Genomic DNA, 23,814 nt, shown 5'->3' with positions numbered 1-23,814 from the left:
TAGAAGTAAAGGAATTTGTTGAGAGATCACTATGATCATGAACACTTGTTATATCGCTTAGTTAGTACAGAAGGTGGCCAGCCTTTAGTACTTGACAAGCAATTAAACAACATGTGGTATCCTACTAGGCTTCTATCACAAAGATAGATAGTCATTCGGCAATACCTCCCCTTCTGGAAGGGTTGTTCTTCTCAGCTTACATGAAATGAAAAGAAGAAAAAAGAACGAATTGAAGAGAATTGTATATTCATAAAAAAAATTTATTGCCATAAAATATCTGGCTTGGAATCTACCTCTGAACTATAGAGGTTTGTCATAGAAGAACAAAACATATATGTATTTATATCAAAATCAAGTATTATAGCATCGCATTTCACGTGCCTAAATATTTTTGCTATTCCGTCCATCATTCTATGGACCCATTCTCTTCCTCGAGCTTATACACCATCACCTTTGAAACTCCCTCGATATCGAAAATCGAATCTGGGATCTCATTCTAGACATCATCGTTACTAGAATTCTATGCTTGCACAGCAACCTTCCTCATATAGTAATACGACTCTCTTTTGATAAGGAGGAATAAATATTCAATAGGTAAATAATCTACTTAATTAGTCTATTCAATGATAACTTATACATCACCACGACCCGATTAATGGTACTCAATTTCAACATTCATTACAATACAACTCTCACAGTTGTTATTGTCTCATTATTCATAGACTTATTGGAGCATTACTATGGTCCACCACTGACCTACTGTAATCATTCATTTTCCATGAAGTCTTAATAGATAACCATACGGAGTCCATACATCTCGTATCTAATTCTTCTAAGGAGGTAACATGATCACCGTTCATGATTCATGAAGAACACTCCTGAACTTGACGTACTTACATGACATGAAGCAGATAAAATTGCAGAAGAGTTTCAATCAAAGCACCGATAGCAGGTTAATACCATTCTTAATCATATGCCTTCAATAGTAGACTTAACTCAAAGGTTTGTTTGGTCCTTTTTGAAACATGGTCCTGGCTTATCTCAAGATAGGACCTTCTAAGATAGATAGCCCGTTCATGGCGATTACACGTATTAAACCTTTACCAACTACTATTACGGTTGAGTATTGCACAATCATCAGAAGGAATGTCAATCTTCCGAACCGTAATACAACCTTCCCGGCTTCAACCATCATCATTGTATTCCTCTCGCACGAGCGCCTATAATTATCCTCTTACATTTAAAGTGTCGGCCACCTCTTTGGCCTTTCCTGATAGTAAAATTTCCTTACAGTCAATGTCATTTTAACCACCTCCAAATAAATTTTCTACCTTATTTCCGATCACTGCTTGAGTGAAGATGTTTTCCTTAAAATCTGATAAGTAAAAAAAAATATCACCATTTTTCCATAAGTTATTGCCTCAATCTTTAGAGGTTAATCACTGTCACGACTGACTCTCAATCATACTTAGAACATCTTTTATCTTAGGTCCTACTTGCCCTGAACAATTTCGACCTTTACTGGTTCGATCCACACTTTCTCGTGGTTTAACACGTGCCCCACTTGGCATCATTATAATTACGTCATTTTTCTTTTATCAACATTTTTATTCTTGAGAATTTTGAATATTACCTTTCTCCTTGTAAAACCTCTAAGGTTATCCTTCAATCGTTCCTCCTGTATTCCCTAGATACAGGGCATATCAAAATACCATTCACTATTACTAGAACCATTATCTATATACTTCTGAAAAAATTTCTCCACTGATCCTTAAAGGTTGTTGTTACCTTAACCCTTTCCAATTCATCCTGTCAAAACTCATATTGTCCCTATTAAGGGTGAAATGCCAACCTTTATGCATTCCCCTAGGATTCATTTTAAGTTACCAATGTTCTATCCTTAATTCCACCTTTAAAAGGTACCTGCGTCCTTTCATGGATAAATCAAGTCATATATCCTTGATAGATTATCTTATTCATCATTCCCACCTCGATAGTCTATACCTAACTTCATAATAGCATCCTTATTCAAATTGAGGTCAATCCATATGGCCTCCAAAAGATAACAATGGTCATCCGCTTTTCTTTCCTGATTTGGTAATGATAACATGGATGTTCTGGAAGATATTGGTCATGTTCAACGTGTACTTCTTCTTAATAATTCCTTATTTACTTTTGTTGTTTATCTCAATAGTCACCTCAATGTTGGGATACCTCCCATACCTGGCGTCTCCCTTTCTGGGTATCGAGCCACCGGTCTTACATTTCACATTATTGAAGGTCACTTCCTTCATCCAATTTTTCCTGATTTCTTACTTTCTTGTCTCCTCAGTCTATCCGCGTCTCATTATTTATCCTTCGAACTATCTCAAGGTTTCTTCGAATCCTCCCAACTTACAGGGGATAATATATATGTATCTCTTATACCTTCAACCATCAATTTAACTCATGGTATATCACCCTCATCCTGACGATTACATACTTTTCTATGTCTATTGCTACGAGTCTTTAGGGTTTCCTCATACCCAACTCCCTTATCATTCCTCAAACTCTATTACCTTTATATTCCTTTCCACTTCAGTTTCTTTTTATTTTCCTTTCTCTTATCATTATTTCATTGACTAACACAACATAAACATTGATTTCATACATCCCGTCATTCTGGATTCGTGTCCTCAGAACGAATCTTGATAACATTTACAACTTAGATTCATAATTCATCATACTCGTCTGCCTTTGTTCTGTCTCTAAAGCTTTTACACTATCTCCATAACCTTGGGAAGTACTTTCCTAAAACAATTGACTGAACTTAAATCAGTTTATTATAACCTCTGGCTCTGTGCCTTTCTTGGTCTTTCACCAGCGGGTGGCCTCTCTCTTAGGAGGGTAAGTGACAAAAACAGTCCTTTGTGGTTCGTCAATCATTTAGAATCTCAAATGATTCCTCTATTTCCTTTAGCCAGGCTCTTGCCTCGGCTGGGTCAGCTTGTTCCATGGAACTCTGAGAGCTTAGCGACTTAAAGGTCCTGAAAGAATTTCTCACCGTACTGTCTCCTCAGGGTGGTGGTTGGGGATAATAGTCTAAGTTCTCTTTAGACAGGTCCATGAATTGCCGTATAGGGGTACCATCTCGGGTCTCCTTTCCTTACTCGACTTTTTGTTTCCTTAGTATGAAATGTTTCATCCTACTCCCCATAATTGGGGTCATCTTTTAATTTAAAATCGTCATTTTCCACTCCATTATGTCATGGGTTCCTTCTATCTTGATGGCGACCTCCCTGACTATCACGTTCAGGGTTTGCTCTAAATCTTATTCCTCAAACTAGCTTTCATCTAAGATCTCATCTTTAAGCTCTTGAACATTTGGAACCCAAATTCTGTAGGAATACCTCATTATTCCCTTCTCATCTTTCTCGGTATTAACCTCTTATCTATTTGTTGGCTCTCTGCCTTCATTCATAACTTTTTCTGGCACAATATGATCTTTTCCAATAATTCGGGCTGTATTGCTATCTCAAACAGCTTTTCGGTACCGGCTCCGGTTACCTTCACTACTATTTCCATTTTCTCAAAATCTCTTATAAACTCTCCAAAAGACATTATCATCTTGAGTCTCTCCTTTTTACTAAGGGCATCAGCCACCATATTGGCTTTCCCCGAATAATAAAGAATCTCCCAATCATTATCCTTGATTAGCTCTAACTGCCTCCTCTGGCATATGTTGAGCTCTTTCTACGTAAAAAGGTACTAGAGCTCCTATGGTTTGTGTAAATCTTGCACTTCTCTCCATACAAGTAGTGCCTCCAATCTTTAGGGAAAAACTATTGCCACGAGCCCAAGCTCATGGGTGGGGATATCGAATTTTATATTCCCTTAATTTTCTTGACACGTACACGAGTACCTTGCTGTGCTGTATAAGAAGCACCATAATTCCTTATGCGAAGCGTCACTACACTTCACAAAATCTCCTTTTCCATCCGGCAATGCCAGCATAAGGGCCATCACCAACCTCTGCTTCAGTTCTTGAAAGCTGTTCTCGCATTTCTCTGTCCATTCGAACTTCTCAGTCTTACGAGTAAGCCGCGTTAAAGGGGCTACTATCTTTACAAACTTGAACGAATCTCCGGTAGTAACCGACTAATCCTACCTCTGGTAGTCGACCTAACCATGGTCATCAATTCATCAGTGGTCCTTTATTCATTCTTGTCAGGATCCTCCATGGGATCCTCCTCAGCAACTATCCCTTCTTGGACAACATCCTCAACCGCTACATCCTCAATATCAACATCATCCGGTCCTGCGTTAGGACGCTCTATCGGATCCATAATCTGATCCCCAATAAATAATAAAACATCATCGCGTTGATGTTCCTCAACTTCAGGGTTCGGAGTCCCGCTACCATATACGATAACGAACTACGCTTCTATCGCTACATTTATAAGGGTTCCCATAAGGGTTTTAACTGTCAGTACTACGTTAGGTAGTCCGACTATGAACTTGGCAAGAGTTCTTATTATCTTAGTGAACTTATTATCTTAACGTCCCATCATCTTTGAGGTTTATAACGCTTAGCTCTGATACCATTTCTGTAACACCCCCAGATCCGGGGTCGGGGATCCGGGTCGTCACGAGTTCCATTTCCCTTAATAACACCCAATCTTAATAATTACTCAACTACTCTGTACTGTGACCCCACAATAAATATACACACCACACGTTATAGTCTCAGAGATGAACATCCAAAAATAACCACAAGTCATTTTATTCCACAATTATCTGCCAATACACCTTAAAAGGTTTTCTGAATAAATTTACATTTCTTTGCCATTATTACAATTCATAAATATAAATAAATCTGGTCCATCAAAAGTTGAAAGCCTAGCCTATTGGTAGTTCCTACCTCAGCTACGGCGGCATCAATGCTTCTAGAAAACTGCGGAACGTCTCCTAATCGCTTGTGAATCGGGAGCTTGGTTCTGTTCATCTTTTCTATCTGTTGTTGTGTGATGAAAGAAGAAAGCAAGGGTGAGCAGCAAGCCCACCAAAATAATATGTATAATGATTAATAGTATATGAGCCTACTCATAATACTCATGAAAGTCTTGGTCAAAAGAAATGAACCAAGTTTGATATCTTAATGCGATGAAGTCGCAAAATATTCAGTATATATACATATATACTTTTCAAAATATTGGAAGTCCTCTTCCATGCATAATATACACAAAGTCCCAGTGTATAACTGTATAAAAAAAATATCGTTGCAAGGTGATCTCATATATCTAACCTTGTCTCAACGTTTTTCTGAAAATCTTTGTCATTCATAAGACAATTATTAATTAGATATAAGTTTAAAAGATGAGGTTACCAAATACCCCAATATACTTATATCTTTCCCAATACTACTTGAACTACCACCGTTCAAGTTATAATCAGTTTCAAAAGTTCATCACATAGATGAGACTACAAGACAAGATTTGAATAGATTAAATCTTTGAAATATTATTAAAGGAAATGAAGTTAGGATATACTTCATTAAGTTCTGATATATATATATATATATCCACATATACATCTTCTTTATACATTTCCTGAAAACCTCTGTCATGTAAAGTATGAACGGAGTTGCAATATCCAATAAATTTGGAAGGAAAAGAATTTTGGCATAAACCAGATATCTTGCTGATCAAGCAAAGATACCAATAAGTAACCTTTTCTACTAGTAGATGGATGAATCCCCCACCGGTCATCACCCTGGCCTCATAAGGACCTTGTGCTGGACCGCCACCCGGCCTCTTACGCGTTGATGGACAGCCACCCAGCCACTTACACAATAATAGACCGTAACCCGGCCTGTCGCTTATGCCGACTCAATTAGATGGGCTTACTTCCCGAACATTGGGCAAGTAATCAATTCATTTACCAAAACTGCAACCTCGTTGCGAATATAAAATACACCACAGAGCCGGATTCCCCAGGTTTTGAGCGAGTATTTAAATCCCCTTAAAAAGGAAGATCTTAAATATAAAAATGAGTTTTGGGATCCGCTCTAACTTTAAAAATCATTTTGAAGACTCGAAAACACCTTATAGAGTGTTTGGAGTAAAGCTGATTTAATGAAGTAAATCAGTCCCCAGAATATTTAGAAAATGACTGAATATTATTATTTAAATAATATTCTCATAAAGGATAATCTTTATTAAAATAATTGAAGTAGAAGTATTAAAACTTATACTTGAAACGAGTATTAAATAACCAAGATATACTTATATGAAAGTATTATCTTTATTTGAATAATCAAAAATAAGTTTGATTATTAACACCTTATTCTTTAATAAAATAAAGAATATATTTCAGTAATAAGCGGAGTCATAATACCTCGAATGAATATTATAAATAATATTCATAAAATAAAGGAGTCATACATCCTCGATTGAATATCCAAGTAATATTCAATAATAATATAAAGGAGTCATAAGCCCTCGAATAATATTCGAAATAATATTCATTTAATAAAATAAAGAAGTCATAAGCCCTCGAATGACTATTCATAATAATATTCATTAAATAAAATAAAGTTAAAGTTATCGAATAAACCTTATTCGATTAATAGTTTGGAAAACTATAACCATATATATATATATATAAATATATATATATATATATATATATATATCCATATCCATATATACAAAATCTACTCGGGATCCTCGACTCCCGGTTTTAGAAAATATTTTCACCTTTGGGTCCCTGTACTAAGGGTATACGCAACTACTTGCTTATTTCTAGCATAGGTATTATGCAACTATAAGCATTGAAATCAACAGATAGATAACCAGATTACGAAACAGACATGCATATATACCATATCAGCATGCTCCAATATATCGCAAAATTTGCTAATAACAATCATGCACTATCACAAGATAATGCATATACATATATTTACATCACAACAACAGTATAACGGGTAGAAAACTTGCCTGAGCGACTGGGGTTACGAATGGCTCGGGACGAGTCTGGTAACCTATAAACAACAAGTAAGTTGGAATTAAACCAAAGTCACTTGTAAATCTATACTTTAACTAACTTAGACTCTAACGCTTGTTTTGCGCTCACTGATTCGCTTAAGTCACTCGTGTACCCTCGGCTCCACCATTTTTAATAATTTAACCTTTACGAGTTTTAAAGCGATTCCTTCGCGAGTGTCTTATCAACTTCCTAACACACTTACCATAAATGTTTCATACATTAATTAACCCTTTTCGGTCTTTAACCTATGTTTCAAAGTAAGGCGAGGGGAAAAGTTTCGTTCGCGAAACGCCGTTACTTGAAACGGTCGTTTCTCCTAAACCGTGCATCGGAATCGAACGAACTACATATCAAAACGAAGCTCGTAACATGAGCTATCTAAACATGGCAGTGGTCATAATCTAGCAGGGGGTTCTCGGGTCCTAATGTTATGCACAAAAACAGTCTACAGAAAATCGGACGTTACGACGGCTATATTTACGCGATTTCCCAAATTTTAAACCATTCAATACCAACCACAAATCAACCCCAAATCAATCATACAACCAATATCCCTCCAAACCACATCATAACAGCCCCAACAAATCCACATTAACCATTTATACTTATTCCTCACATGAACTAAAAGCTTTACTTAGGTTCTTTAACTAATTACCAAGATTTACAACTCCAACAATGCAACAAAACCAACTAATCTCTACAAACTCAACCAAACTTCAACCAATCAAGCATCATGCTTCACATATGCTATATCAAACACATTCAATCCTAATTACTCAAAACTAAAGCTAGGGTTTGTAGTTTATACCTTCCTTGGAGAGTGGAGAATCAAGAGAATGGCTTGGAATCACCTTTAAAGCCCTTATCCAAGCTTAATCTAAACAAAACTTCAAGAACACAAATTTTAGTTCTTGAAAACACTATTCACCATCTTCTTTCATGATTTATAGAAAAAGATTGGCTTGGAATTAGAAGCTTAAACTTATAGGAAATATGTAACTATCCATGGGGAAGCTTAGATAATTACCTTGCTAAATAGTAAGTGGAGGAGCTTGGACTTCCCATTTCTTAAGAAAGAAGCCGAGAGCTTCATGAAGAAATGGAGGATTTGGTGTTTTGTGATTTGTTTTGCTTGGTTGCTAGGTTTTTGTTTTGTTTGATTTAGTCAATTACCTTGTTGCCCTTGAATTTGTGTGGTTCTCATTCAACCACACCTCCTTCCTTCCCATGTCATGCCTACATCACTTTGTGATGTCATCACCCCTCCTTTGTCCTCTTTCTATTGGTTGGATGACATCATCCCCACTAATCCCTTTGATTAGCTTTTAATTGTTTGCCTAATGACCGCTGATCTGTTATACGGTTCGCTTAACTTTCGTTCTCGTTTATCGTTTGAGGGATCATACCCGGGATCTTATTACTTAGGTTCCCTTAACCTTTCTTAATATATTGTATTCCTTCTATGATCCTCTCTTATAATCCTTTAATTTAAATCCTCTTTATCCTGTTACCTTTTTCTCAATTCTCTCCGTATCTTGTGGATTTTCGGGAAAAACCAAAGTGTTCGGAATTGGATTCTAACGATCTTTACATACACTTATATACTTCATAGAGTACTAATAATATCCCATAAGATCAATAACAGAACCCCTACATAGCGTGGCATGAAAAGTTTTCTCGTTCAGCAAAAACACTATTCATAAGGGTTTCAAAATTTCTCAAAAATTGGGGTTATTACAGTTGACATATTCCACATCATCATCTTCGTTTGCCCCATCTGCTGCCCAATCATCTTGAGTGAGAAATGCTCTTTCCTTTTGTTTGAGCAAATCAAAATACTTCTTTTTGTAATCAACTTGCTCAAATTTCTTTTTCTTAGAATTTGGCTTCCTACACTCACTTGCAAAGTGTCCACTAATGCCACAGTTGTAACATTTGAACTTTGATTTGTCCACCATGTTTTTGTTTTGCTTAGTGAACTTTGTGTTTTTCCTGAACTTCATCTTTGCAAACCTCCTGGACAGAAAGGCCAAATGTTCTTCAATATCATCAGATTCATCCTGACTGGAATTTTCTTCATCCTCAGCAACTTGCTCTTTACCCTTGCTTGATTCTGATTTGCTTGTGCCAACTTTGAGACTTGGCATTGTCTTCTCCTCATTCCTGGCTTCCATCTTCTCACAGTCAGCTACAAGAGCAACTGTTCCTCCTTTTCTCTTTCCCTTTTCCAACAGCTCATCCTGTTCCATTTCAAGTTCATAAGTCTTCAAAATTCCATATAATCTTTCAAGTGTGAAGTTCTTATAATCTTGAGAGTTTCTCAAAGAGACAGCCATGGGCTTCCATTCCTTTGGCAGAGACCTAAGAAATTTTAATTTGGAATCCTTGACTTGGTACACTCTACCATACAGCTTCAATCCATTCAACAGTTTCTGAAACCTGTTGAAGGTATCATTTAATGATTCACCTTCTTCAAAGTGAAAATATTCATACTGTTGAATAAGAAGATGCATTTTGTTCTCTCTGACCTGCTCAGTACCTTCACAGATGATTTGTACAGTGTCCCAAACTTCCTTTGCAGTTTGGCAATTGATGACATTGTCAAACATATCTTGATCTAAGCCATTAAACAAAATGTTCATGGCTCTCTTATCCTTGCGGATTTCTTCCATGTCTTCAATAGTCCATTCTGCTCTTGGCTTGGGAATAGACTGTCCAACAGCAACTGTTGCAGTAGCAGTTGTGGCTACCTTGTGAGGGATGTGAGGACCATTTTCAATACAGTTGATGTAGCTTTCATCTTGAGAAAGAAGATGTAAATGCATCTTCACTTTCCAGTGATGATAATTATCCTTTTCCAGGACTGGAATCTTTACACCAATATCCTTCCTATTCATGATGGTAACAGGAGAGTTCTTCTGTGCACTCATGATGTTAGCAAAATAGATCTTTAAACTCTTTATATGTTAAGAGCTTGCTCTGATACCAATTATTATTCCCAGTGGACTAACAATGAGATTTACAGAAGGGGGTTGAATGTAAATCTCAAAACTTTTTCAAGTTTTGAGCAGTTTGTAAGGCTAAGTGTTTGAGTGATCAAATGTGTGTGAATTTCTTGGAGCTGATACAGACAGATATATATTCAAACACAAATGAAATGAACACAAAGAACTTAAAAACTTTTCTGGTGGATTTGTTGTTCCACCAGAGATGTGTTATTTCAGAAAATCTGTGATTCAAAATTAAATCATAGTTGCTTCCTAGTACAAACTAGATAATTTTCTCTCTTGATATTTCTAAACAGCTCAGGGAAAATTCACACCTAATTACTAGCTACTACTTGGTTTATATATCACCAAGTTTACAAGTGAAGACAAAGATAAAGTACAATAAGAAAATAGTTCTCCACTTGTTTCTATTCCATTTTTATCCAGTGTAATATGGAATTATCTGTTGACTTTCCATTTTGAACCAGACTAAAAACGGCTGTTTTTTCTGCTGTTCCTGAAATAGGCTACCACATCTCTGTCAATCCATGTGCCTCTGTCAGCTTTGTTAACTGTCACTATCAACTGCTATGAGACTGATCATCCGTTGAAGCTTTCATCCGTTGATGGCTTTATCCGTTGATGCTCTAGCAGTTGAAGCTTTATCCGTTGAAGCACTTATCCGTTGATGGATATTATCCGTTGAAGCATTAGAGACATCCGTTGAAGCTTTGTTTCTTATCCGTTGAAGGTCTTCAATATCCGTTGACACTTCTTCACTTAAACAAAATTACAAGGCATGAAATATTTACAATTAGCCCTCCTATTTGTACATCCATTAGTAATCAACATGACTGATTATTTCCTAACAACATCTAAGAATTACAGCTTGAAACCAGAGAGTGAAATGTGCTACAATACCAAACTTATTGCTAAGTAAGGCTACTCCTTCAACGGATAGCCAAGATGGTCTTATCCGTTGAGGCTACAAACACTAGATTTCTACTTAAGTGTTTTGCTTAACTTATCATCAAACTAATACACATATTCCTAACAGATTCTGCATCTGTAGAGTTGAAGTCAGCTAAGTACACATTCCCTTTTCTAACTCCAGTTAGAACCACTTTATTGTTCTTTTTGCTTGTGATAATACAAGCTTCAGAATTAAAGGAAACAGTATTTCCTCTGTCACATAGTTGACTGATGCTCAATAAGTTGTGTTTGAGACCATCAACCAATGCAACTTCATCAATGATGACATTTTCTTTTGAAATCAAGCCATATCCCATAGTGAATCCTTTGTTGTCATCTCCAAAGGTTATGCTAGGGCTAGCTCTCTCCTTAAACTCTGTGAGCAGGGTTATGCTAGGGCTAGCTCTCTCCTGTCATATGTCTTGAACAACCACTGTCCAAGTACCATAGATTCCTTCTTTTTCCCTGCACACAACAAAATCAATCAAGTTGATTTTGGTACCCAAGTTTCCTTGGGTCCAGCCTTGTTAGTCTTTTTCCTAGACTTCATTCCTCCTGCATCTTTTGACTTAGGTAACTTTATGTCAACCTTGATCTCAGATGTGGTTGGTTGAAGTGTAGGGTTAGTCACAGAATCATTTAGCACATTTGATTGAATTTGATAAGGCATAGATTGTGCAAACATGTTATTCCACATAGGCATATTGTATGGCATTTGAGGCATACTAAATGCAGTAAAATAAGGATTATTAATATATGGCATGTTTGCAAAATGTGCATGGGGATTCTGATGAGACATAACAGGCATGGCATGGAGAGGTGACATAGACATGTTAGGCATGGAGGGATTTGAAGGCATGGGAGTATTTTTAACAGATTTGTAATTATCAGATAGGTGATTAACACTTTTACAATGCACACAGCATTTTCTAGGAGCATACCTATCAGGTGTGTAATTGTTATGTTTATTAATCCCTACCTTCCCATTTCTTTTAGATTTTCTTTTAGTTTCCTTCTTATCCTCAACCAACTTAAGCCTATTTTTCAGCTGATCTAAAGTCATGTGTCCTATATTCACCTTACTGGCATCTTTGGATGTGCTGGCTCCTTCTTTGACAAAGTTCTTGAGAGTTGAATCATCCTTTTTATTGAGATTTTTATTTTTGAAATTACTTGCCTGTTTTAATTGATGAGCCTTCAACGGATGCTCCTTTTCTTCCTTCAACGGATAACTTTCATCATCCATTGATTCCACATCCGTTGACAATCCATCAATTAATTCTAACTCCTTTTTGTTTTTCTTCCAGGCATTCTCACAGAATGATTCAATTCCCTGAACCTTGGCAATCTGAACACTAACATCCCTAGATTTTTTCCAGGCCTTGATTACCTCTTGCTCACTTTCTAACTGTTTAGAAAGAATTTCTACTTTCTTAACAGCTTCTTCTAGTTCACTCTCAACAGTCAAGCATTTAAGCTTTATCTTTTCAAGCTCAATTACCTGATCCTCTAACACAGCATTTCTATCACTTAAAACCACATTATTCTCTTTGATCCTAGTGTTTTGTTTAGCGAGTGATTTGAGGGAAACACGCAAATGATATAATTCATTGGACATATCATTTATGGCTTCATTGCATTCATGTTTAGAAAGCTAAGAGAGATCAGTAGTAATTACCAGGTTGCTTGATGAACTAGTTTCATTTTCATCAGAATTAGCCATCAGGGCTAGGTTGACATATTCCATATCATCATCTTCATTGACCCCATCTGCTGCCCAATCATCTTGAGTGAGAAAAGCTCTTTCCTTTTATTTGAGCAAATCAAAATACTTCTTTTTGTAATCAACTTGCTCAAATTTCTTTTTATCAGAGGTTGGCTTCCTACACTCACTTGCAAAGTGTCCACTCATGCCACAGTTATAACATTTGAACTTAGATTTGTCCACCATGTTTTTGTTTGGCTTAGTGAATTTTGTATTTTCCTGAACTTCATCTTTGCAAACCTCTTGGACAGAAAAGCTAGATGTTCATCAATATCATCAGAGTCATCCTCACTGGAATTGTCTTCATCCTCAGCTACTTGCTCTTTACCCTTGCTTGATTCTGATTTGCTTGTGCCAATTTTGAGACTTGGCATTGTCTTTTCCTCATTCATGGCTTCAACTTTCTCACTGTCAGCTACAAGTGCAACTGATCCTCCTTTTCTCTTTCCCTTTTCCAACAGCTCATCTTGCTCCATCTCAAGTTCATATGTCTTCAAAATTCCATATAATCTTTCAAGTGTGAAGTCCTTATAATCTTGAGAATTTCTTAGAAAAACAGTCATAGGCTTCCATTCCTTTGGTAGAGACCTTAGAAATTTTAAATTGGATTCCTTGACTTGGTACACTCTCCCATACAGCTTCAATCCATTCAACAGTTTCTGAAATCTGTTGAAGGTATCATTCAATGATTCTCCTTCTTCAAAGTGAAAATATTCATACTATTGAATGGGAAGCTGCATTTTGTTTCCTCTAACTTGCTCAGTGCCTTCACAGATAAGCTTCACAGTATCCCAAATTTCCTTAGCAGTTTGGCTGTTGATGACATTGTCAAACATATCTTGATCCAGGCCATTAAACTGAATGTTCATGGCTTTCTTGTCCTTGTGGACCTCTTCAATATCTTCAACAGTCCATTCTGCCTTTGGCTTGGGAATAGACTGTCCAACAGCAACTGTTGCAGTAGCAGCTGTGGCCACCTTATGTGGGATGTGAGGACCATTTTCAATGCAGTTGATGTAGCTTTCATCTTGAGAGAGAAGATGTAAATGCATCTTCACCTTCTAGTGATGATAGTTATCTCTTTCCAGGATTGGAATCTTTACACCAATATCCTTCTTACTCATGATGTTAGCAGAATAGATCTTTAAACTCTTTGTATGTTAAGAGCAAGCTCTGATACCAATTGTTATTCCCAGTGGACTAACAATGAGATTTACAGAAGGGGGGTTGAATGTAAATCTCAAAACTTTTTCAAGTTTTGAGCAGTATCTAAGGCTAAGTGTTTCTGAGAACAAGTGTGTGTGAATTGCTTGAAGGCAATGTAGACAGATATATATTCAAACACAAATGTAAAGAACACAGAGAACTTAAAAACTTTTCTGGTGGATTTGTTGTTCCACCAGAGATGTGTTATTTCAGAAAATATGTGATTCAAAGAATTAAATCACAGCTGCTTCCTAGTACAAACTAGATGATTTTCTCTCTGAATTTTTCTACACAGCTCTGGAAAATTCACTTCTAATTACTAGCTGCTACTTAGTTTATATATCACCAAGTTTACAAGTGAAGACAAAATTGTAAAATACAATTAAAAAGGCTCTTCACATGTTTCTTCTTCATTTCTCTATCCAATGTAATCTAGGATAATCTGTGAATCTTTGAATACTTCCTTGTTTGCACCAGAATGGAAATGCTGTATTTTCTTGATTCCTCCAAGAGGCTTCCACATTCCAGTTTGTCTCTGTCAACCCATGTGCCTCTGTCAGCTTATGAATTGTCACTATCAACTGCTAATGAACTAAGCATCCGTTGAAGCTTTCATCCGTTGATGCCTTATCCGTTGAGGCTTTATCCGTTGAAGCTTTATCCGTTGATGCATTATCAGTTGAAGTCTTTATCCGTTGAAGCACTTATCCGTTGATAGATATTATTCGTTGAAGCATTAGAGACATCCGTTGAAGCTTTGTTTCTTATCCGTTGAAGGTCTTCAATATCAGTTGATACTTCTTCACTTATACAAAATTACAAGGCATGAAATATTTACAATTAGCCATCCTATTTGCATATGCACTAGTAGTCAACATGACTGATACTTTCCTACAACATCTAAGAATTACAACTTGAATCCAGAGAATGAAATGTGCTACAATACTAAACTTATTGCTAAGTAAAGCTACTCCTTCAACGGATAGCCAAGATGGTCTTATCCGTTGCGGCTACAAACACTAGATTCCTACTTAAGTGTTTTGTTTAACTTATCATCAAACTAATACACATATTCCTAACAAATTATATTATAAAAAATGATTAATTTTCAAGTTAAAAAATTATATATATTTAATTATTTGTAAGATGTTACTTTTTTTATTCATTAACACCCTATTATAACATAAGTTTCCACATGTTACCATATGTAACACTTTGAAGCTATAGTAACATGTTACAAAGGCTATGGTAACATAAAAAGCACTATGTTGCGGTAGGCTAAGATGAGCATACCTAAAATAACATAATTTTATAACATGCATAATTAAACCATTGTGATAGGCCATCTATGGTGTAGTGTTAAGAATAAATTTCTTAAACAAAATGATTATCTAAAAACTGAATTAGAAAAAGAAAGAGAAATCATCAGGAGTTGGACTAACTCAGGCGGATCAACTCAAAATATTCTAAGTAGTGGAAACTGGAAAGAGGGGTTAGGTTATAAAGATGGTAAAAGTGAGAAAGGGACTTTGCCAATTAAGCTAATTGCTATCAAACAGACTAAAAAGCCAAAGGTAAATCATGTTAAATTTGTTACAAAAATAGTTATGTCTGATTATGAAGAGATGAAAGACTCTAAAACAGAAGTCAAAGAAAAGTCAACTTCTGACAAATTAAAACAGGGTAAACCAGCTTTGGTAAACATTGGCTTAATGACAAAGAAGCAGCTTAAGTATAAGCTAAAGAGATTAAAAATGTGAACAAGGTAAAGGAAGCTAGGAAAAATAGGAATGGAAAGGAAGGTGAGAATAAAAGTAATAATTATATGCATGTTCCTAATGCTCCTAGAAAGAAATGCTATAATTGTGGAAACTCTAACAATTTTGCTTCTTTTTGCAGGAAAAATAAAGATATAAACTCTTTACCTCCTAGATCAGGAGTTAAGGGTCAGTTTGTTAGGTTTAAACCATAAAATCCTTGTTTTCATTGTGGTGGTTTATGACATTCTATTTATACATTTAAGAAATATCATAGTTTGTACTATGATTATTATGAAATAAAACCTTCTTTAAAGAAAGTTAGTGTAATTTCTTCTAGTGTAAATTCTGATGCAAAGTCTGATATAAAGTCTGATAAAAAGCATGTTAGCATAAACTCTGAAACTAAATCCACTACAAATGCTAACAAACTTAACAAGGCCAAAGGATCCAAGAAAGTCTGGGTCCTTAAAACTAATAAATAGTGGTCTTTGTGATTGCAGGGCAACATGAAAAACATCTTGGTTCTGGACAGTGGATGTTCACGACATATGACTGGAAATAAAGCCCTGCTATCAGACTTTGTGGAGAAAGCTGGCCCATGAGTTTTTTATGGAGATGGCAACATGGGAAAGACTCTGGGATATAGAAATATCAATATTGGGAATGTTATAGTTGAAACAGTAGCTCTTGTCTCAGGACTTAAACACAATATTCTAAGTGTGAGTCAAATCTGTGACAGAGGTTATCATGTGGATTTCTTTGAAGAACACTGTGAAGTTGTAAGTAATTCTACTGGAAAAGTGGTTATGAAAGGTTACAGACATGGTAACATATATGAAGCTAGACTTTCAACAAATTCTGATGGTTCTGCAATCTATCTGTTAAGCAGAGCATCAATTGAAGATAGCTGGGATTGGAAGAAGAGACTCGCTCATTTAAATTTTAATAACATAAATGAGCTAGTAAAGAAAGATCTTGTGAGAGGACTGCCAAAATCAATATTTTCTCCTGATGATCTTTGTGACACATGTCAAAAGGCAAAATAAAGAAAATCTTCATTCAAGAGCAAAACTGAATCCTCAATTATTGAGCCTTATCACTTACTGTATGTTGATCTATTTGGTCCAGTCAATGTCATGTCTATTGCAAAGAAGAAATATGCTATGGTTATAGTGGATGAGTTCACAAGATACACATGGGTGTATTTCTTGCACAAGAAGAATGAAACTGCATCTACTCTAACTGATCATGTCAGACAACTAGATAAGTTAGTCGAAGATTCTGTTAAAATAATAAGAAGTGATAATGACACTGAGTTCAATAATTCAATCATGGAAGAGTTCTGCAAAGAGCAAGGAATTAAGCAGGAATTTTCTGTACCTGGAGCTCCACACCAGAATGGAGTTGTAGAAAGAAAGAATAGGACTCTTATTGAAGCTGCACGAACTATGCTTGATAAAGCAAAGCTACCAACCTATTTTTGGGCTGAAGCTGTGCAGACTGCTTGTTTTACACAGAATGCTACACTCATAAACAATCATGGAAAAACACCATATGCGATGGTGAAGAAAAAGAAGCTCTTCAAGATGCTGATTGGGTGCAAGCAATGCAGGAAGAGTTACATAAATTTGAAAGAAATAAAGTCTGGACCCTAGTACCAAGACCAAGGGACAGATCAATTCTTGGTACAAAATGGGTGTTCAGAAATAAAACTGACAGTGATGGTATAATAACAAGAAACAAAGCAAGGCTGGTTGCTAAAGGTTACTCTCAATAGGAGGGTATTGACTATGATGAAACATTTGCTCCAGTTGCTAGATTGAAAGCCATAATAATCTTTTTAGCTTATGCTGCTAACAAGAAGTTTAAAGTCTTTCTAATGGATGTGAAAAGTGCTTTTCTCAATGAAGAATTGGAAGAAGAGGTATATGTTAAACAACCTCCAGGCTTTGTAGATCCAAAATTTCCAAATCATGTCTACAGGCTTGACAAAGCACTTTATGGCCGTAAGCAAGCTCCTAGTGTGGGGCCCTCCAAACCCGGGTCAGAAGTTTGGGGTCCACACACACACCTTAATTATAACCTGCTTATAATAATAATAAAGATAATAATAACATATGCAATGACCCTACTTACCAACCACCACGGACCGCAGCAGGTTAAAGTATGCACACAAGCCAAACACACTAATATATTACAAACCGTTCAAATCCCGACTATTTCAAATTCAAACTGAGTATTAAACATTATTACAAACTTAAATTATTCCAAAAGAAGCCTACTAGCTCAGCTTTCTCAACCTGAACCCCTAGCTCTCGCGCTGGACTGGGGATCCTCTTTACCAACTGGTTCCTTTTTAACTGGAAAGAATATAAACAACATCGCACAAATGAGCTAACTAGCTCAGCAAGTCACAATGACAAAACTGAGAATAATGATCATCAGGTGAATATGGTTATGATATCAAGTGAACAATGGAATATGATTTAGAATTGGATATTATACTTTTAATTTAAAAATCAAGGTTAGGCTGCTGATCAGTCACGCACTAACCCCGAGCAAGGCACACAGCATTGCTCTAACTACTGGATCCAAGGCACACATTGGCCTAACTTGACCATTATATGGTCTGACCACGAATCTGGTCCACAATTTTATAAAAACAATCCAATTCTAACATAATAACAGAATATGCAATAATAAACAATAACCGAAATCATTAACAATAATAAATGTTTAACAATGAAAGGGTTTCAATCCTTGTAAGGATCAATAAGGCAATTTAAAAGCTTGGATGTTGCGTAATGAAATAATTGGATAACAAAGGAATCAACGTTTCAAGGTTTCAAGAATTTGGTCTTTCAAAGTATAAGATACCATGGGTTGAGTATATAATAGTTCATTTCAGTGTCTGGTATTTAGTTTGTATGTATTTGTGTAGTAGTATCGTAGATTTGTGGTTCTTGTTTGTGTATACAATAATCAATGGATTAGAAAGAATATGATTCATGGCTCAAGAACAATAACTGAAATCAGGATTTAGGTTTCTGTGCTTCAAAGCACTTGCAATATCACAGGATTATCGAGTACTACAATATCTCGAGAAAGTTCAGAACACTTTCCTGGTATTAGCTTACTACACTGCACTCGCTTCCAATCACAACCGTTTTACTCCTCAACTACCTATTTCCCTTTCCTACGTCTTGCCTCTTCTGCTCACATATCATAAGTATCTATCAATAATTTACTCATGGAATTCTATTCAACACATACTTCTATCTACCCTTCATTTTACCCAAATCCGATTAACGGATTGAAAGTTATGCAATAATCAAGTAAACACCGAATATATAGACCGATAGTCAATTAACAAGTCACATATAACACATAATACATCACGTAATCAATGATATATTATTTATAAAGAAGTCTCGGGTCATAAATAGGCTTTCTGGTATTAAAAATGATTTTTAAAACATTTTTCGGAATTAAAACGGGTCGTTGGATCAATTTCGGGTTAATAAACAGGGTTCGGTTGGCCCATTCTGGCTCCGAAATTATTTTAGAATAATTATCGAGCCTTGAAAATAATTTAGAATAATATTTAAAAGCTCGAAACTATTTTTCAGAATTTTTAAATCATTTTTAAATAATTAAATCTAATTAAATAATTAATTAAAATCAATTAATAATTAATTAAATCAATTAATTTTCGAATTAATTGACCAATTAATCAATTATAAATTAACTGAAATTAATTAACTAATTAATTTAGATTTATTTGTGAATTAAAAATAATTTTCAGAATTAAAATAATAATTTTTAGAATTTTCAGAATTTAAAAATGATTTTTTATAATAAAAATAAATAGGAAATATGATTTTTAAACATTTTATAAACAGGAATCCTAAATTTTAAAAGTCTGGAAACTTCAGGGACCTAACTGCATCGTTTTCAAAAGTTGGGGTACTAAACTGTAATTTTCCAGCCCTTCGCCGGAAAAAAGTCGGGTTCACCGGAGAACAAGTTCCTGGCGTCCTCACCCCACCAACACCTCCAGATCACATCTACACAACATCAGGAACACAACCATGCAATCAATTCATCCTAACAATCCCTGAGTTGGCCGGAATTTGGCCGTGAAGTTTTCCAGTTTCCGGCGAACATCGAAAAACTTCAAAACACAACTCCCTTCTCTACAGACCTCGTTGGTTCATGAAACTTATACGACTAGATTGCAAATTTCACAGAGAACACAACCCACTATAACACAACATCAATATATCACAGAATAAGAAACCCCCAAATTTCAATTAAGAACATTCATACGGGTTATAAACCCTAATTTTGAAATTCGAAAAATCAAACTCAAATTTGAACATGTTATTGAACTCCAAATCAGACGTATGACATATGAAAATCATCAGGAAAACAAGCTCTACAACATGCAATCATCAAATCATACAAACAATCATCCGAACAAAAATTCATATTTTTAATAAAATAAATTCGAAAATAAATAAATTTTTAGAAAAATAACCTTGATTTCTGCAGTGAAACAAAGCTCAGAATCTGATAGAACACTTCAAATCCTTCGTTTTGGTTACTCAAGCTTTGAAAACAGAGATCGGTAACGCCTTCGTTTTGCTGTTTGATTCTTAGAACAGTTTTAGGAAATTAGGGCTTTTCTCTGAAAATTATATAATTAACTATCTGCAAATGGTTTTGATACGAAATAAAATACGGTAAAAGGCTATTTATAATTACGGAAAATTTATATCCCGTTGGATCATTCCGGATATAAAAAGGTACATTTATTTGTAAAAACTGATCCAAAGGGTATCGGTTTTCGGGAGAATTATCCAAATCAGTACAATTTGTACTGCGGTCTTGGTCTCAGCGCCTGGTTACACGTATTACGAAGTGATAATTGTTATATTTTTATAAAAAGCTCCCGTTTATCGAAAATACGGGTTTTATTGATTTACCGAAACGAATATTGTATCGAAAATGTTGCGCCGGGACCCGCGCAGGACAAACCGTACGCCGGATCGAAAAAGTCGAAACATGGAATATGCTCGGAATATTACAATTAGGTTAAGAAGGAGTTCTCGAAAGAGTTTCGGGTTCCAAAAATGTAACAACGGTTGACGTCGGTTGGTTCCCGTTTTTATAAAATAGATTTTAATTACCCGGAAAAAGATTTTAGAAATTTCATATGATTCTTATAAATCCATAAACCAACATAAAAATAATTAGGAAGATATGACAATTATCTATATTTTATTTTGGACATATAAAAATTAAAATACTCAATTAATATTATTTTTGAATATTCAAGTACAGATAACAATTAACAATTAGCTTACAGAATAGATACTGAACACACATAATAATTATATAATAGCAAAAATAATTACACGATATATCCCGGATATTACATCCTTCCCCCTTAAAAGGATTCTGTCCTCAGAATCTCTAAGAAAACAAATGAGGGTACTTTTCTCTCATATCACTTTCTAACTCCCAGGTTGACTCTTCAACCTTTGGGTTTCTCCACAATACTCTTACTAACTTTACCACTTTATTTCTCAATACTTTCTCTCTTTCCTCTAGAATCTCTATCGGACTCTCTACATATGATAAATCTGCTTGAAGTTCTATTGGCTCATATTCTATTATATGCCTGGAGTCTGGATTATATTTCTTAAGCATTGATATGTGAAAAACATTGTGAATGTGCTCCATGTGCGGAGGTAACGCCAACTCGTAAGCTACCTTGCCAATACGCTTTAGGATTTCAAAAGGTCCGACATATCTTGGGTTTAGCTTCCCTTTCTTCCCAAACCTCGTTAGTCCTTTCCACGGTGATACTTTCAATAATACCAAGCTTCCTTCTTCAAATTCCATGTCTTTTCTTGACTGGTCCGCATATTTTCTTTGACGATCTTGTGCGGCTATTAATCTTTTCTGGATAATTTCAACAACTTCCTTTGTCTGCTGCACCAATTCGGGTCCGAGTATTTTGCGTTCTCCTACTTCGTCCCAATATACTGGAGATCTACATTTGCATCCATAAAGGGCTTCATAAGGTTGCATCCCAATACTGGCGTGATAACTGTTATTATAAGCAAACTCTACTAGGGGTAAATGCTCGTCCCAACTTCCTTTGAAATCAATAGCACAAACACGTAGCATGTCCTCGATTATCTGGATCGTTCTTTCACTTTGGCCATCCGTTTGGGGGTGATAGGCCGTACTCATATTCAATCTTGTTCCCAAACATTCTTGAAAACTCTTCCAAAATCTTGATTTAAATCTTGGATCTCGATCAGATACAATAAACATTGGAACTCCATGACGAACTACGATCTCTTTCAAGTACATATGAACTAACTTGTCGAGCGAAAATCTTTCATTTATAGGCAGAAAATGAGCTGACTTGGTAAGTCTATCTACTATAACCCAAATGGCATCATGATTAGCCCTTGTCCTTGGTAATCCAACTATGAAATCCATGGAAATATGTTCCCACTTCCACTCTGGAATCTCCAATGGCTGTAGCAATCCGCTTGGTCTCTGATGCTCTGCTTTAACTTTCTGACAGGTATAGCATTTGCTAACCCATTCTGCAATTTCCTCTTCATATTTGGCCACCAATAATTCTTCTTTAAATCTCTGTACATTTTGATACTCCCTGGATGGATGGAATATCTTGAACTATGTGCCTCTTGTAAAATTTCATTTTTCAGCTCCGTTACTGGTGGAATCCAAATTCTTGAAGAAAACCTAAGAATACCTTGATCATCTTGTTGCGTGCATAATTCCTCACCTACCAAACTATTTATATCTTGATCCATTACCTCTTTCTGGCATTTCTTTATTTTCTCCAATAACTCCGGTTGGAAAATTATACCGTACACTTTTGCTTCCTCAGGCTTGCAAATTCTAATCTCCAATTCAAATTTTTGAAATTCTTTATATATCTCTTCAGGTACGGATAATACATTTAACTTTTCCTTCCGACTTAACGCATCTGCTACAACGTTCGCCTTACCGGGATGATAATTAATCGAGCAATCATAATCTTTGATCAATTCTAACCATCTCCTTTGTCTCATATTAAGTTCCTTCTGGGTAAATATATATTTCAAACTTTTGTGATCCGTGAAAATCTCACACTTTTCTCCAGACAAATAATGTCTCCAAATCTTCAAAGTGAAAACTATAGCTGCTAACTCCAAATCATTAGTAGGGTACTTCTATTCGTGTGGTTTCAATTGCCTTGATGCATACGCAATCACCTTGTCGTGCTGCATAAGAACACATCCTAATCCTTTGTAAGAAGCATCGCTATAAATTACAAAATTCCCTTGATCGTCTGGAAGTGACAAAACAAGTGTTGTGATTAATCTCCGCTTCAATTCCTGAAAACTTTCTTCGCACTTGTCATTCCATATAAACTTTTCATTCTTTCGTGTAAGCTTTGTCAATGGTGTTGCAATTCTTGAGAAATTCTGAACGAATCGTCGATAATATCCTGCCAATCCCAAGAAACTTCTTACCTCAGTGGGTGTTCTCGGTCTTTCCCAATTCGTAATTGCCTCGATCTTTGCCGGGTCCACTTTGATCCCTTCGTTATTGACTATGTGTCCTAAGAACTGAACTTCCTGTAACCAAAACTCACACTTCGACAATTTAGCATATAACTTCTTTTTCCTTAAAATCTCCAAAGCTGTCCTTAAATGTTCCGCATGATCCTCCTCCGTCTTTGAGTAGATCAAGATATCGTCTATAAATACTATAACGAACTTGTCCAAATATTCCTTAAAAATTCTGTTCATCAGGTCTATAAACGCTGCTGGGGCGTTGGTCAATCCAAAAGACATCACTAAAAACTCGTAATGCCCATACCTTGTTCTGAAAGCTGTCTTTGGTATATCTTCTGTTTTGATCTTCAGTTGATGATATCCCAATCTTAAATCGATTTTGGAGAAATACTTGGCTCCCTTAAATTGGTCAAACAAATCATCAATTCTGGGTAACGGATACTTATTCTTGATCGTCAACTTGTTGAGCTCCCTATAGTCGATGC

The sequence above is a fragment of the Apium graveolens genome, chromosome 2 (assembly GCF_009905375.1).
Source record: "Apium graveolens cultivar Ventura chromosome 2, ASM990537v1, whole genome shotgun sequence".
Lineage (NCBI taxonomy): Eukaryota > Viridiplantae > Streptophyta > Magnoliopsida > Apiales > Apiaceae > Apium > Apium graveolens.
Note: the sequence above shows the minus strand (reverse complement) of the source record.